The 17,266-nt window shown below is 42.6% G+C and overlaps 1 protein-coding gene across 3 annotated transcripts in view; it reads left to right on the top strand.

Annotated features, from left to right (window-relative positions):
- Positions 1 to 17,266, top strand: part of TSPAN4 (tetraspanin 4) — a 419,532-nt gene that overhangs the window by 64,801 nt on the left and 337,465 nt on the right. For all 3 annotated transcript variants that reach the window (XM_059849113.1, XM_059849115.1, XM_059849114.1), the window contains one exon: positions 4,521 to 4,615. The gene's annotated coding sequence lies outside the window, so the exon portion shown is untranslated. The remainder of the gene's footprint in view (positions 1 to 4,520; positions 4,616 to 17,266) is intronic.

Below are 17,266 nucleotides of genomic sequence, written 5' to 3'. Positions count from 1 at the left end.
GGGAAGAAAAAAATTCTTGATTGAGCTCAGATGAATGAAAGCCCAGGCAGTATTAGCACATCATGGTACCAACTATTTCTTGCCATGTCCACCCTTTGCCTTTAAAAAATCCAGTAAGTCTCTCACTTTTGCTTTGCAAAATCATGGAGCAGATCCTCCTAAAAACTGTGATGGGGGACATGGAAAATAAGGAGATGACTGGTGACAACAAACATGGCTTCACTAAGGGCAAATCATACCTGACAAATCTGGTGGATTTCAGTAGCAGTGTTACAGAGGTGGTAGATGAGGGAAGGGTGACTGATGTCACCTGCCTGGACTTGTGCAAAGCATTTGTTAGTGTCTCACATAACATCCTTGTCTCTAAAATAGAGGGAAGTTAATTTGATGGCTGGACCACTCAGTGGACAAGGACAAGCTGGACAGATGGGCCTGTGCAAACCTCATGAAGTTCAAGGCCAAGCACAAGGTCCTGCACATGGGTGGCGCAATCCCAAGCACAAATACGGACTGGGCAACAGTGGGTTGAGAGCAGCTCTAAGGAGAAGGGCTTGGCAGGGTATTGGTGGATGAAAAAAAGTAATATGACCCAAAAATGTCTGCTTGCACCCCAGAAAACCAAGTGTGTCCTGGACTGCATCCAAAGCAGTGTGGCCAGCAGGTCAGGGACATGCTCCTTCCCCTCTGCTCTGCTCCGGGGAGACTCCACCTGCATCCAGCTCTGGGCTCACCAACACAGAAGGATGTGGACCTGTTGGAATGGGTCCAGAGGAAGGCCACAAAAATGACCAGAGCATCTGGAGCATTTCTCCTTTGAGGACAGGCTGGGGGTGTTGGGATTGTTCAGCCTGGAAAATTTTATAGCAGCTTTCCATACTTAGTGGGTCAATGGGAAAGATGAACAGGGAGTGTAGTGATAGAATGAGGTGCAATGGTTTTAAAGTGGAAGAGGGTAGATTTCAATTAGCTATGTGGAAGAATGACGGTGATTAGACAGTGGAACAGGTTGTCTAGAGAACTTACGGCTGCCTCATCTCAGGAAATGTTCAAGGCCAGGATGGATGGGGCTTTGGGCAGGATGGTCTAATGGAAGGTGAATCTGTCCATGGCAGGGGGGTTGGACAAGATGATTTTTAAAGTCCATTCCAACCAATCCATTGTCTGATGCTCTGAAGTAGCAGCAAGCTCTAGAAAGTACTAGAGTAATGAGAGGTGTCCTGGATCTGGAAACCAGGTTCCTTGACCAGAGTGCAGATGAATACAGGCCCTAAGCAAAAACTGTTCTGTGTTACTTGATCTCTGTATTTGACAGGAGTGCCAAGGGAGGAATGGAAGAGTGGGAAGAATGAGTATAGGTATTTCAAAGCAAGAAAATCGGAGAGCAGGACTTTCATTTTACTCAGTGTCCAAGTTCCTGGAAAGCTGAGCTATGACAGATTTTTGATCTGACAGTTTGAATTTGACATTAGGACTCAATTCACCTGCTTCTGTTAGCTGTAGCTTCCCCCACTAAGAACTTGTGAAGTTAGCCTGAAGTAAAGAAACCTCCTAAATGGTTGGGAGTTGTCCGGGAGGTTTTTGGATGGACTCCAGGTGGTGTGGGCCATGCCAAAGAGCCTGGAAGCATTTGACACAGGACAGAAAGATTGAAAACATGCCTCTGGTCTCTGGAGCAGGATGTCTGGAGTAGCTGGATTTGAGGGGGCCCTTGTAGTTCTAATTGGAGTTCCACTGCAGCTGAGGTTTCTGTTACTAAATTAAAGCTTAGAGGCCCTGTTGTGCTCAGCAGCACATGATAACTAGATATGGATATCTTGTAAAAGAAGATCCCTGGTCAAAAGAAGAGACAGAAAAAAACCCAGCCTGAGAATAAAGGTGGGACACAAGCAGACAAAATGTTTTGCCTGGGACTGTACAGCAGGTCATCTGTGGAGAGGGAAGTGGGACCCTGGAACTCTCTGCTGGGAGATGTCTTCTGGACTTGAGGAGTAGATTTAGATGCAGCCTATGGTGGTCATGTCCTCTCATAGGTATAGTGCTGCCTCTTCTGGCAGTGAGCACCTCTGCTTCAGGAGGCAGGGCTGCAGTCTGATCAGCTCTGCCTCATTTGGCTTTATTAATGCTTTTTAATGGGCATGATGGAGATATGGTGGTAGTGGGCTTGATGCCTTGAGGGGCTACCTAGAAGAGAGGCTAGACAGTGTTAAAGGAATAAAGTAGGTATTATTAAAAAGCCTTCAAAGGATACACCTGGGGCACTACAAAAGCCTGGCTGTGGCTACGCTCAAGATGAACAACAGGTCATGAGTTTTTGCACTTTTGTAAGTTTTGGTCCATTTACATGTTGGGGTTAATAGTCCAATTACAGCTTCAGGTTATGAAGTCCCATCCTCCCAGATTGCTCTCCTCAGTTTCCTGCTGTTTATGCTTTTGGAGCCTGAAGCTGCAATGGCATCCTTGATTCTCAGGCTGGAAAATGATTGTTTTGTCTGACAGAACTGTGAGGAGAACTTGCTAACACTTCATATGAAGTTCAGAGTTACACACTAATGCAGTACAGAATCTGCAAAATCTGAGAGCTAAAACTTAAAGCATCAGGCTGTACACAAGTACCCAGGCTTGCTGTAGGCAGTGTTGTGTGCATGCTCCTGCATCTTCTCTGCCTTATCTCTTGAGCTGCTCCTTCGCTCTGTTGAAAGCACGTGTGACTGCAGTGTAGATACAGACTTCCTCCTGCATTCCTATAAAAAAAGATAAGGCCTGCAGTGTGTTCCTGTGCATCTGTGCTTGTGTTTACTGCACTCTCTAGGGATGCAAATGAATGATAAAGGCTGGGTCAGGCCAGTGGTCTGTCTAACTTGGTTTCTTTTTTGCAGCTGCCAAGAGCACCTGCTTGAACCGGCCAATATCAGTCCACAAAAGTCATGGAGAAAAAAGGATTTGTTTCAATTGTTATTACTAGAGCTTCTAGCTTGTTCTTACTTAATGGTTGAGTTTGTTTTTGTAGGAAGAATGTTAGCTGTTATGAGTCACTCTGGCTTAAAAGCAGGATTTTGCTTTCAGATGCCTTTTGCCTTAAAAGGTGATGTTCCTCCTGGTGTTTGTCAAGTTTAGGAAAAAAAAAAAAAATTGAAAAATCATCAGGCAGCTCATTCTTCTCAAGAAACACTTGAATCTTCCTTAGTTCTTTGTTTTAGAAAAATAAAAATAAAGCAATGCTTAGTGAATGCATTGCTGATGCCTCTTCAGGGCCAGCTTGATTTATATAACAGTAAAATATCAGACAGTGACACTCCTGCATGTAACAGGGATGTAGCCTGTTTGCTGGTGTGTTAGATTTGTAGACCATCTGGAAATTAGTGTCATTAAACACCTGAAATAGCAAGATTAAAAAAACCAGAGAAACAACAGCAAAAAATGTAGGAGTTAAACTATGGCAAGCCAAGCAAAGTTGATCTACAGAACTAATGTCTTTCAAGTGGGTAGATAAAGCACAGTCTCTGCTGTGTGTGGTCACCAAGGATGGAACAGTTCTTTTTTAGAGGTTGGCTTTTTAACCCTACATAATTCACAGTGATTAATTCCACTGTGCTTAACTATAAAATCTATCTACAGTTCCACACTTAATGCTGAGGATATGTGTACACTGGCAAAAATCTTGTGACAAAAAACTGTGGTGTAATTCATTATCAACTATAAAGCTGCCATGAAAAAGGAAGGGATTATTCTTCTCAAAAGGTTTTGGCTACGGCTCTGACCTTGCTGCTGTGTTTGTAGGTAGAGCTAACCTGTTATGCATTGGCTGATTATGCATTTAAATGTTTCTATGCATTTAAATATAGCTATATACTCACTTTTCCCTATGCAGCATCACTTGGTGAAATTTTACCACTCCCAGCAGAAGATGCTGTTTATTTGTGGGTATTTACTGCATAAACAAAACTAAGCTAGTTTCCTTGGCATTTTTCAGCCTCAGAAACTTGAAGGTTTACAAGTATTTACCAATTTCACTTTTCCTTGCCATGACCTTTTCCCTGTGTAGGAAACAGAAACCCACACTCTCTTCTGAATACTTTCTGTGCATTGTTCCTTGGGACCCACAAGTCTTGTTTCTTGTACTGCTGGTGGACTGTAAGCCACAGCCTGCTGTTCTGTAGACACTCTTGACCTGGACTTTTCTCTGCATGCCCAATGTGCCTTACTCTCTTGCTGTTGCATGTTCACTCACACCTCACCAGTTTGTGAGTGGAGTCAATGATAAAATCACCTCTTTTTATTTTTTTTTAATTCTGTATTGAAAATGTGCAAGAAGAGATTTTTTCCAGTAACTTCACGTTTATTTGGTGACCCAAGTTTCATTTCAGTAACAATCACCCCTGAGGCTGGAGAGTGTGTGGGGAAGTAGAGGGGTGGGGTGAAGGAGATAACAGTAATACTGGATTGAATAGTTTGTTCCTGAAGTGACTCCTGATGACCACCTGCCTATTTTACTCATGAATCTGTTGTTTTGTGTCTTGCAGTGGCATCACTGAAGGGGACAGCTGTTACTGCTGTGGGAGATCAAGAGCTTCTTCCAATTGCATCTTCTGTGTCATCTGCAAAACCCCCAGTTACAGTGAGTTTCTCCTGCACGCACTCTGTTTCCTCCAGTGAGGATTTGTTAGCTGTAATCTGTGATAATTATGTGCTTCTCTATTTATACTTTGTTAGTTGCTACTGCAAAAAGCTTTGATTTATGAATCCCAGGCCAAAAGAATACATACACTTCTCATCCCCCCAAACCTCATACCCAAAGCTCATAGTTGCAAATTCTCCTGGCCAGCTGCATACCCTGTGAGGGAAATGATCAAAGACTGTGTTTTGGGTGAGTGTTCTGATTATTCATCCAATAGCCAAGATGAGAACTGGACAAAATATTTTGTTCCCTAGAATAGCTTCAGAAAGAAAAACTTATTTAAATGGAAAAAAAAAAAAAGTATTACTTGAGCAAAGAAGATTAAACTTGTTCAGAGTGCCAAAAACACATCATACCTGTGTGACATCTAGTCATGGGCATGGCAGGTGGAAATAGAGGGTGACTCAGTGCTGGAGTGTTCCTGAGCCTGTACCTAGATATGCTCTTAAAATGAGATAATGGAATTTTCTCTGCAGTGCAAGAGAGCTGCCTAATTCAGTGCTATTTGGAAACCAAATGAAAACTCTTGAAAATCCTCAGTGCCCATTTTAGTTTCCACCTAAAGGAAATGAAGAAAATGCTTCCCTAATCCTGCCAGCTGTCTGAGAATGTCCATGTAACATATAACTTGCCTGTGATTCTTTGGTCAATAATTCTCTTCTGCTAATAACTGAGTAAAACAGACTCAGGTGATTTCAGTATTTTTCATAACATTTATAACAATTGCTTGCAAGGCCATGTCCAGTTTTCAGCCAATTCTGACAATATTTTCCTGGTTGGAAGAGCTGAATTATCTTCTGAATTCCTGTGTGGAGTCCACCTGCAAGACTGGAATGGTGGGAGCACATCTGTGCACGTGGAAATGCTTGTTTTGATGAAAACTTGAGGACTAAATGAACAAAAAAACCCCCATGGGTGCTTAAGGGGCTGTCAGACACTTGTACAGTTAAATGGCATTGAATGTTGACATGGTCTAGATTTTGGGCTGTGAAGTTGAGTGTACAGGAATTAATTGTACTCAGGTAATGGATTCTCCTGAGAACTAATTGCAGTAACAAGAGGAACAGTGTCTTAAGAGGAAAATGCCCCAAATCTGTGGAAAGCTTTTAGCAAATGATTTTGGCATGATGTATATTTCTAGCCTGTGTCAATATTGCAGATGTGTAAATTATACATGACTTACAAAATAAGAAAATTTGCTTCTAGGGAGCTCATGTGTTTTGCCTGTAAGGATGGAGCCAGCTTGCAACATATGTAGAGAATATTACCTGTCAGAAATTGAATATTGAGTGAAAGTAATCGTTTTAATCAAGAGTAGTTAAAAGTGAGGCTGAGTTGAAGGAAAAAACAACTGCTCAGCTGGTAGACTGTTTCCAGTGCTGCAGAAATGCCCTGAGATGCATACTTTCTGTATTAGGAATATTGATCTGGGCCATGCTTGTACCTTGCGTTACCACTGTTCTTCCTGAAAATTGCAACCAAGATTTCTTAACTCTTTGAATTCCGCTCCTGCCTCTGCACCCAAGTTCAAAACACTTTGTGCTGGTGTATTGGATGAAGGAGAATACTGCTCAAAGGAACAGCTTCTTGATGCATAGATAGATAACTGGCAGAATCTACTGGGGGGCTGAGGCAAAGACATTCTGGCTTATATCAATTAGTGTTTCTGACAAATCATCAGTAGTGATTGTGGGTGTTTTCTGAAGAGAGTTACTGTAAAAAGGGTGTCATTGAGGGCAGTGGCTGTATGCACAGTCTGAGATACACTGAGCTGAGTGCTGTAAAAGGAGCCTGAGACTTTGTGTTTCTGCTAAGAAGCATCTTTGGCTGATTTTCTTTAAGTGGTTTTTTATTTTTTTTTTCTTTTAATCAAAAACAGGATTGTTTCCACACGTGCTGCCTGTTCTCAGTTTCTCTTGAGTCCATTTCCTTCTCATTCTTTACAGTGCCTTGGGAAAGCTGAACCCCTTTTGAAACCAGGGAAGCCACCTCCAGTTAAAACTAGCTGACAACGGAGGGATGAGGTTGCAGATGAGTGATATCGAAGATATTTGTGTACTACAACATTTGGCCACTGCATCCTTGAGAAGGCAGAACTCTGCAGTTGTAGCTGCTTGAGCAGGGCTCTGTGCAGGGTAGGTCAGCCCTGGTGCAATGCTGAATGCAGAGTGGATACTGGTAGCCCTGCTGATGCATTTTCTTTCTTAACCCCCAGCAATCTGGACTTTTTGCTCTCACTTCATTGTTCCTTTGTTGAGCTATCAGACTTCCTGAACAAGCTGCACAAGTGAGTGCTGGCAGATGTCTGTTGGAAAGAGAATGGTCTGGTAGCTGTCTTAGAGCTCTGCAAGTCCAGTTTCAGCTCCATGATCTGCTTACAGATCCCCTCTGAGAATTCAGTGATATGATTCAGTCCCTGTGGCAGTTTCCTGTCTTTTAAAGGACACTGTTCACTTTTGATGGGAACTGAGGGTAGATACAGAGCCAGTGAATGCTCCAGTAGAGTGATTGAAGAAGTAACATCATGTGTAACTGGGATGTCTTTCTCTAGTATTTCTGCACAGCCTAAATAGTATCCCTGAAGTGTTTTTAGCAGTCAAGGTGAGAAGATGAGCCCTGTATGTGGATGGAGAATGCAGAGTTGTGTACCATGGCTGTGATGCTGATGAGCTTGTGAGATCCCAGCGTGCATTGTCCCACTCTGATCGCTGAGGATGTTTTGCTTCTGAGTGAAAGTGCTTGCTTGGTCCTGGGACACCAGATGTTAGCTTGGGTTCACACTCCTCACCTGGGATTGCACTAGGAGGTGCTCCCATGTTCCTCATGTGACTTTGCCTGTGGAGCCTCATCTGCTTAACTCCCCTGGCCTGCCTGTTGCATGTTGGCTTTCAGTATTTACTTTAGGGTCATAGTAAAGTCTTTCACCTTGCTTTCCAAATGTCACCAGGCAAAGTCCTTTTCAGAACTTGGCTATTTCATGGCTGTACAGCCTACCTCAGAATATTTGCTGTCCCTGATGTGTGAATGAATAAGATCTTTATAGGATTGACAGCCATAAAACATTCCCTCTGAACTCTGAGATGAAAGTGAGACATTTCCTTTCTCCTTCCAGAGGGCTTATCTGCTGTAAGAGGAGGGAGGTGGTTTCCTTTTCTAAGATGTCACTCCTATCAGATATCGTAGCAGTGTCTGTGGCACTCCAGGGCAGCATGCTCTGGTGCCACACGCTATGGGAAACTGGGAATGAAAAGTGACTCTGCCAAGAGGCTTCTGTCTGCATTGGTGGGATAGTACATGTGACTCCTATGGCATTACCTGGAGCTCACTGGTGATACAGTGGAAGGGAAATAAGGGAAAATTAGGTTTGGGTTTAAATATTCAGGTTGCAAGGATACTCCCTGGAGCTGATCGGCTTGCTTGCTAATGGCATAGCACAGGGAACAGAATAAAGTTTGTTTGGTTTTGCACTGCAAATACATAAGCCACCCTTGCTTTGGCTTCCAGCCCAGGGGGAAAAGGCTGGCTGATCACCCTGCTCTTTCAGTGTTGACAGCTGTTGTTGTCAGGGACAGATGTGACTTGGGTCTAAGATAGGGATAACAGTGTGAGTGCTTTTTACTGGCAAGGTAGATTTTTAGGAGATAATGCAGTTTGTCTGTTGCACAGTTAAAGAGAAACGAGAAAGAGAACAGAAAAGCCTTGGTGGATTTTTCTCAATTTTCTTCATATTGATTCCTCTGATGCCAGGAGATTTGCTCAAATATTCCAGCACTTAATGGTCCTAGATTATATCTTTGGTTCATTCAGTTCCAAACCGTTCCTCCTCATTCCAAAACCAGTTATCTTACTAGCATGGAAGCAGGCACTTCTGGGATACCACTGGTTCTGCAGATCTAAGTCACTGAGTTCGATCCTTAAAAAAATATTTTGGAAAGCAGAACAAGAAAACAGTGTAGGAATTTGGTGGGCAGATAAACTGCATTCCTGTTTCAGGCTGTTTATTCATAGATTTAAGGCAAAAGCAGGCTATTTTTACTTGCTTTTTTTCCCTCCATATTAATCAAAACAAATTTCCCTCTCGAAGGAGAGGGTGGAGATGGGAGGAAGGAAGGGTGGAATTGAAACCATTTCATTAAATCAGTTTAAATATCATTAACACATGATTTTGTTTTTACATTGCAGTTCTGAGAACAGAAGAGTCTCTTTACACTTTCCACAGAGGGGAAACTTTGTGTACAGAGGGGGTGAGTGAGGCTGTTGGAGACAATGAAGTGGTTATGGAAAGCTTATGACTTTTGCTTGGGGAGAACTGTCAGGGGGGTAATGCAGCTCTCCTGACTCCTGGTGTCTGTGTTTTGATGGTTTGTGGTAAACTGCTTCTGAAGCAGAGAGAGCAAGAGCAGCTCCAACAATTTCCTTACTAGGTAGATGTGACTTTGGCTTTAATTTCCATGATTACTGACTTGAGTGTGCTGCAGTAAGGGTAGCTGAATCCAGGGCCTGTGAATCAGGTTTGTAGAAGGAAGGATAAATTCTTCATACTTAGAGACTGAATGATAACCCAGGAGCCGGTGCAGAGCATTGCTGCTCTTTGAATCTCTTGCACTTTGATGTTGATTCTTCAGTACCTTTTAGTTCTCCCTCCCTCTGCTGATAAGAGCTGAACGATCTTGACAGTGAAACATTTGTGAAGTTCACCTCTGGTGGTGGGGTGTAGTGTTCCTCATGCTGTCCTGTCTGACTGCACATATTACTCAAGATTAGATCCTAAATTATCTCTTCTTGCAATGTTTTACTCCTGCTGCGTGTTCTCCCACACTGCAGGAGAGCTGATGAAAAATCGAAGTTGTCTTTGTGTCTAAAGAAAATAAAAACTTTCCTGATTTAGAAATACATGGGAAACCTGCCCCAAAACATGCAAACCCCTCTCATCCAGTGATAGCATGTTACCGAGTTACTGAACTCTCTGTGTAAGCTTAGACCTAGAAAGACAACCTGATTTTCCAAGCCTGAGTCCTAGGGAGGACTTCCTGCTCCTTAGGGATCAACGTGGGGCAGGAGCCCTTTTCTCCCACTGGGAAGCTGCTCCAGATCACAGCTACCTCATACTTGGATTTCTCTGACCTCCAGCCAAGGACAGTTTGTGGTTGGTTTATCTCATTTCTGCATCACGATAACCCTATGGTTTGAATGTCTCTTTGCATTTCTTGCAGCTCCCTCTCCTCAAGTGTATTTGCAGGCAGTGATCCTGCCCTCTATTGTGCTGTGCTTTGTCAACTTAAACAAGTCAAACTTTCCTGAGATAGTAACCAGCATTTCCATGCGCCTGATTTCAATTCAGTAAATGGTTTTTGAATTTTGCTGTGCCTGGAACAACTCACAATTAATGTGTGAGAAAGGGCTGCTTGCATTAATGCTGATTTCAACATCTAACCATTAACTGTGGCTTAAGCATGATCATATATATATGTGTGTGTGTGTATATATAAATATATGTGTATGTATGTTTGAGCAGAATCCTCTGGTCTTGCTTGGAGGCCATCAAGTAATGGTGGCTCTTTCTGCACAAGGATGGTTCTGTCAATGGCTGGTTACTTTGATGTTAAACTAGGTACCTTAATTTGAATATGCTGCCTTCAGTCACTGCATCCTGAAATGCCTTTCCTTGTTAGTTTACAGAGGCTTTTGTTATCACAAATCTGATTTCGCTTAGAAGTGCTCTAATACTCGTAGGCTATGTAAAGCAATTAGTAAATTACAGTAGTTTGTATTTCAGAAATCAAACTCTTATTCCAAGAAAAAGTCCCTTTTAAGGTGTGTTTGAGTATCCAAAAATGACTCTCTATCAGCTTGCATCTCCAGATGACACTAGGCACTGCATCAGCAAGAGTATATGCAAAGAATGAAAATAAAGTCCATTATTTATGACCCTCTCTCTGAGATTCCCTGGCTTATGTGAGAAAAGTGGAACTGCTTGGAAATACTTTGCTTCCCCCTGGATTTCTGGCTTCTTTGAAGGTTGTCTTGATCTTTGTGAATAATCTTGGGTTTATACGTTTGATTTCATGCCAGCAAACTAAATCTGTCTGTAATGTGCATTCCTTCAGGCTTTGTATATCATGAAGATTTGAGGGATATCTCCCACTGTTTGGTGTAGTGCTGTTTGCCTTCTGCTGGCACCAAAGCAAAGCAGGATGTGGTTGTGAGTAAGGCACAGCCTGCTGTGCACAGCGTCAGAGTTTGTTACCTGGCTGTGCTGCCTGTCCGTGAGCAAACTGCACAATTGCTCCCTGGCTCTGCCTTTAAACTGGGGGCAGTGACACTGTGCCTGGCCCTGCTGAGCTCTTGGACTTCCTAAACCCTTCCAAAGACACTCTCTCTCACACCTTAGCTATTGGCTTACTGGGCTGCTAGTGGAGATTAGCTTGTGACCCCAAACCCACCTGATCTAGCAAGACAACACTCTCACTGCTGGGAATACTCCTTCTTAGGATGCTGGTCAGGGGGACTGTGATTTTCTTTTTCATTCTTTGTGCTCTCCCAATATCTGGTTTTTGTTCCACACTGTCTCTTGTAATATACTGTAAATTAGTGGCTTCTAACCTTTTTAGAACAAGCACAAAGTTTCTGGCAGGCTGAGCTCCTTGTTTGTCATACCTCATTGTTCTCGCATTCAGAGTGCAGTAATTTTGCTTATTGGAGAGGCTACAAACATTTATCTTGCTCCTGTGAGCTTCTGCTGGGAAACCATTGCGTTGCTCTCAGCATAAGGACTGTTTTTCTTCTGCTTCACAGTGCCTTCTCTACACTCTTGATTAAAGGTGCAGTAATACAAATACATTTGTCCTAAAATCAATTGAGTGTATACCACATGCCTTTTAAAAAAACCCCAAAACCCCAATGGATATAAGTTGCCTTCTGAATTTAAACTGAAATCCTACCATGAGAAAATTAATTGGTTTTTCTTGTCTGTTGGAGTTTTAGTCCAGAGCTAAAGGATTTTGGCAAAATACTTTCAGGCACTTAAGTTCGATAATCATTATTTCATTTATAATTATTAATAAATCCTTTCACAATGACAAGGTTTTGTCTTTAGAAAATGCCTGTGAGCCACTCCTGCTAGATTACTCTGCCAGTATGTGTATATAATTTATCAGATATGTATGTTAAGAAGGTAGCTTTAACTTTTTATGAAGGTGTCTTTAACTGGGTACACCTTCTCTTAGATGACTGCCATCCTTGTTCTCTAGGTATCCTTTACATCATTTAAAGACTATCATAAATTCAGCAATTAAAATAACTTGCATTACTTCCCATTGTCATTGAATAATTTTTCACTTATGCAATTATACTGTCTTCTACTTTCTCTGTTCATGTTTTTCTGGAGGGAGAAAGTGCTCTTCTGCTTTAAAAAGTATTCTTTTCCTGCTTTGTCACAAGTGGTGTTAGTTCATTCTGCATTACTTTTTTAGTCACTTGCTCTAGTCCTTTAAAACTGCAATTATGTAATTCATATAAATTTAGAAAGGGAAAGATGAAGATCTCTCACGTCTATTTTTTTTTTTTTTGGTCCTCCTTGGAAGCAAGGAAAAATTCAGGTTAGGATTCTGGCAAGTAATTAGCATTTGAAATGGAGGTTAAGGTTGGACAGTTTGTCATGTGTGATGGAGGAGATGATTATGGAGTTTGTTTGCCTTTCATTGGGAGAAGTAATCTCTGTTTTAATAAATGACTGGTTTGGAGTCCTGAAGCAGCTTCCCCATAGCTATGTTTTGTTTTTTGGGATTTTTTTGTCTCTTGTCAGAGAAGGTCAGTGTCTAGTTTGCTTTGAATTGAGAGGTTAGTCAAGCCCTCTGTGTAAACCTAGAATGTGGGCAGGCAAACAGCCTCTGCTTTGGAATTTGGTCTGAATAAGGCTGATTTTATTTGTTTGTACCACAGCAGTGTTCACCAGCCCCAGGTGGCAGCTCATTCTGTGTAAGCACTGTGCAACTGCAGGACAAGAAATGGTTCCTGATCAGAGGGTTTCAGCCCATGTGGGATAACTGATCACTGTGTTAGTAAATGCTCCTGCCTAAACAGAGACTTCATCCTGGCTGTGCCCAGCCCTTCCAGGTGGAGGGAACACAGTCCAGGGTGAGAGCTGTACTTTGTGCCTGCACAGTGTGCACTCAGTCTGTGTGGTGTAGCTGTCATTGTTTCCCAGGTGTGAAGCTTGGGAAACATCCTTGCCCACAGGCTGCTGCTTTCCCTGAGTAGCACCTGGAGAGAGACAGTGACCAGCAGTGGGCTGCTGGTGTCCTGGTGAAGGTGACACAGTCCTGCCTGTGCTTTTCCCAGAGAACCTTTTGCAACTGAATAGGGAGAGGAGCTCTGGGCTGTGTGGATTGTTCTTGCAACCTTCTCCCACCCATCTGTGTTATGGGACAATTCAGCACCTATCAGGAGAGAGATAAGGGAGCAGCTTAGGGTTCAACTTCTATTAAGGGCTCATCAGTTTGGGCTATGTGAGCTCTTCTGCCAGGCTGTAGATTAGGACATTTTCAGTCTACATAATTAAGTTCTATTTAAGGACTCATTTGCCTTGTTCACTTTAAAAAAAGGTTGTTTTAGCAGAAATCTGGGGCTTATAATCTTCCCCTCTGCTCCTGGAATCTGCATTTAAACCCGGGATTAGAAACTGATGCACAGCTCTGGTGACATGAATCTAAGGGAGAATAATTCAAAACTGTCAGTCTTGTGAATTTTCCTACAATGCTCGTGAGCTTCCCTAAGATCTTTTTGCATCAATCGTAGGCTCAGGGATAGTGTTCCTTCCACTTGCATTTTCCTTGCATTTCAAAGGCTATATCTACAACTATAGGGGCTGCATCTTGATCCATTTTAAATGGTAACACAGATTGCATAGAAGCCTGAGACTTGTATTTGCCTTCTCCAGAGTAAGATTTCCAGTTGTCATAGTGAGAAGTGGATTAATTGCTGCAAACTCTGTGTGTGTACTTGAATCTCATCTCTGCAGTCATTTTGATGCTTGAGTCCACCATTAGCTTCAGATGCCTATAGCCCAGCTGTCTGCCACTGACTGACTTATATGGGCTCTCCTTCCAGACAGGAAAGGCAAAGAGATGTTTTAGAACATAGTTCATCTGACCCTAGCCAACTGCTTTAGAAACAGATGAATCCTGTCCTGCAGGTGACTCTTTCTCTCCACTGACTGTAGTGTCAGATGTTGATGTCAACATTTGCTGAAATGAATCCTGTATGAAATAGATCCAGTTTTAATTGTAACTGATCAGGCATTTTCACTGAAGTGTAGTTCCCAGCTGGCAAACATGTCCTGGTGCCCAGGGAGCTGGATGTGTGCTGCAACTTTCTCTACTTTTATTCTCCAGCTCTTTATCTAGAGAATGAAAATTATTCCATCATGACAGGAACACTGGCCTTTAGAAAGCTCCTTTTATCTACACAAATACTTTCTGCGGTATTTTTCCACTTTTGCTTATCCATCTTAGAGCTGGATTAACTTCAGAAAGACCTTGTATGGAACTCTGAGGCACATTTATTTCTTTGACCAGTAAATCAGTATTATGGTTTCCTGGGGCCTGAAAAAGAGGGTATTATTATGGAGTTATACTAAGTCCACTTTCCTGAATGCTGAATTTCCGAGGAAAAGATATAAATCTCCCCTGTGCAGGAGAAGAGGCTATATGAAAAAGACTTCAGGTGCCTTAGTCTCTTTGTGTTTATGCTTGCTTGCCTTTCTTTTCTACCTTCCTCCCTTTCCTCAGGTGTTGCTATATATTACTTAATCTCCTTTGAGGTAAGTATAGCTTCTTTGTCGCTGTGTGGAACACGTTAGTATTCAGAAGAGCCTTTTTCTGTGTCAGAGCCAATATTTTGCTTCTTTGTAGCCCTAACCTTCTTGGAACTCTCCAGCTAATATTTTTCTTTCCTTCTGTCTTTTATTGACTGTGGTACATTGAGTATTGCTCCCCCCCCCCCCCCCCCCCAGTAACTTTTTGGTTTTTGGCTCATGACTAATACATCCATTTTATGAAGGCATGAAACATATTTACAGAGGAGAGGAAAGCAAAGCTGGTTGCAGGGGCTTGATGGAAGTGACAATAAGGAAGCACAGGCTCCTGAGTCAGGTGTTTTGTATAGGTGAGGTCTAGCAGGAAGCAGAGAGGCACAAATTCTGTGGCTCCACTGGATCCTTCTGGCGGTGTCCGGTCTGTCTGGGAAGAGTTGTGCTGAGGCTTGCTGGCAAGGGTTTAGGTGAGCAGAGAGGGTGACAGTGGGGTTCCATTCCCTCAGCTCATGCCAGAGAGGAAATCCCAGCTGCTTTGCACCTGTGTGTCTCTTCCCCACCATTCTTTGTCTGCTTGCACTGCAAACTGTGTCAAGAGGAAAATTTATTCCTCCAATGCCAATATAAAACACAGTGTGTGGAGCTTTGAATCTTGTCCCCTGTTCCCCTTTATTTTCCTTTCCTCTGTGTTCTGCTGTCGTTTTAGGAGAATACGGAAGGCGTTCCAGTAACTGAAGCTAGTTTTCACATAACTTTTCTCCCCTTCCCTCCCCTCCTCACTGTAGTCATAAAGCCTTGACACAATCTCATTGTATGCATGTTTTAGAAGGCTCGGAATTCTCCTGGCATGCAAGGGACGAGGGATGAGTTACCTCAAATATTTATCATCATCTTCACACGTTGAAGCTCTCAAATAATTTCTGCCAGGATCTTCTCATCCACAGCAGATTTTTGCCCCACAGAACTAACATATGTGGGGCATAATAGGCTGTGTAGGAAGACCTGGGTAGTTTTCTGGTGTGGAGAGGGGATCTCACTGGCTGCTTTGGTTCTGGCTGGGATCCCCTGAAGTTCTAGGGAGATAATACTTTGGGTTGCCAAGGTATTCTGGTAGTGAGAGATTAAGAAAAGTAGGCAGCTGATTGTGGCTGTAAGGAAAAAGACTTTTTTATTTGTTTGGGAATATTATTCCAGATCACCCTTCCTTTTGTCATAGATTAAATGTGGTTGTAGTTTCTCTGGTTTCATCTGACATGCTCAGGGCCTGAAATGCAGACCTATGATTCAGGGTTGCAGACCAGTGTTTTAAGTGTCTGTTTTGGCATCTCACTAGCAGAGTTGGCTTGTTCACAACTGCTCTCCTAAAGGATGCAGCTGACTTGTCCCATTTAGGCCACCAAGTCACTGGTTCAGTCAGTCAGTGATGTTGGTTATTTGCAGTGAAGTCCAAAACACACCTTCAAATAACATTTTTTTTAGGCAATCCAAATTTTGATAACTCTCAGGCTTCTCTATAATTTGCAGATAATCTAGTCTCAGTTTTGCACCTTCCCTTTGGTGCTCTCCCAGCCCTATGTTGTCCACTGGTAATGGTCACCCATAAGCTGTTCAGAAACCTTTGATTCTCTGCTTTAAAAGTGCTGTAAATCTAGTTCGTAGATGACAAATCTGGTCACCTAGGCAAATAAACAAAAATAATCAACACACTAGAATTTTTCAGGATGAGGTAAAGCTGTGACAGGAATAGAGCTGTAGGAGAGAGTTGGTGGTGGGGAAATCTGACAAGTTAATTTATTTTTGGTGTTTTAATTGGATCGGTTCGGAGACAGAAAGAAAGAAAAGATGGTGCAGAAGACAAGAGTCATGGAGTCCTGGGAAAGGGGAGCAGGGAAGGAACTGTAAACATGACCAGCAAAATAATCCACTTTGTGTGCAAAGTCCATTTAAATGTAAATTACCCAAAGTGATTTTTAGTGGAATTTTTTATCAGCGCAGTGTAGAAAGACAGAATTATTTTCCCCCTTGTTTAAATACGTGATGCAGACAGCTGTAGAGAGCTATAAACATCCCTCATCTCTCTACCTCCTCCCACCCACTTCTTTCCTTTAGGCTCCTTGGAGCTGTTCCCTGCAGCAATGCTTCCAGGTAGTGACAGTGTGGATGTTCACTTCAGTCACCAGAGCCCTGTCAGGGCCAATTAGCATCCTAATGACTGGCACGTACCATCTTGGCAGCATTCAGTCTGTGCTCTGTACCAGGGGACCTCTCCTCTTAAGAACCCATCTTGTCTCATCTGGGCCATACTGGTCATAGAAACCTGCTAAGAAAAAAAAAAAGAAGAAAATTTCCATTTCATCTTGTCTTCTGAGTCCCAGGGGCTTCAGCACTGAACAAATATACTGTCCTTTCTTTTTGCTGAAAATGATAAATCTTGGCTTCAGGGAGGGGAAAAAAATCAAACCACTGCTCTTACAGGTACTGAGGACTTTGGGCTGAAGCTTCAATGAGGCAAAGTAATGCAGTACTTGTTCTTCAGAGCTTTGTTGAATGAGAGCAATCAAAGACCAGCCACAAAGTCTTGAAATATTGAGTACCTGGCCGGTATGAGGACTAAAGTGGTACTTTCCTGAAATTACTGCTACCTGTTGTTTGGTGGTCTGCTGCAAAATCCACTCCAGTAGCATCTGCTGTCAAAACGATGCTTTTGTTGTTCAATCAAACCAGAGCTGAATGCAGTGCAGAGATTTTTTGGGTAGCACAGGCCAGGGCATGCAGGTGAG

Source organism: Haemorhous mexicanus, chromosome 6, assembly GCF_027477595.1.
Source record: "Haemorhous mexicanus isolate bHaeMex1 chromosome 6, bHaeMex1.pri, whole genome shotgun sequence".
Classification (NCBI taxonomy): domain Eukaryota; kingdom Metazoa; phylum Chordata; class Aves; order Passeriformes; family Fringillidae; genus Haemorhous; species Haemorhous mexicanus.
This window is presented reverse-complemented; position numbering and strand designations above follow the sequence as displayed.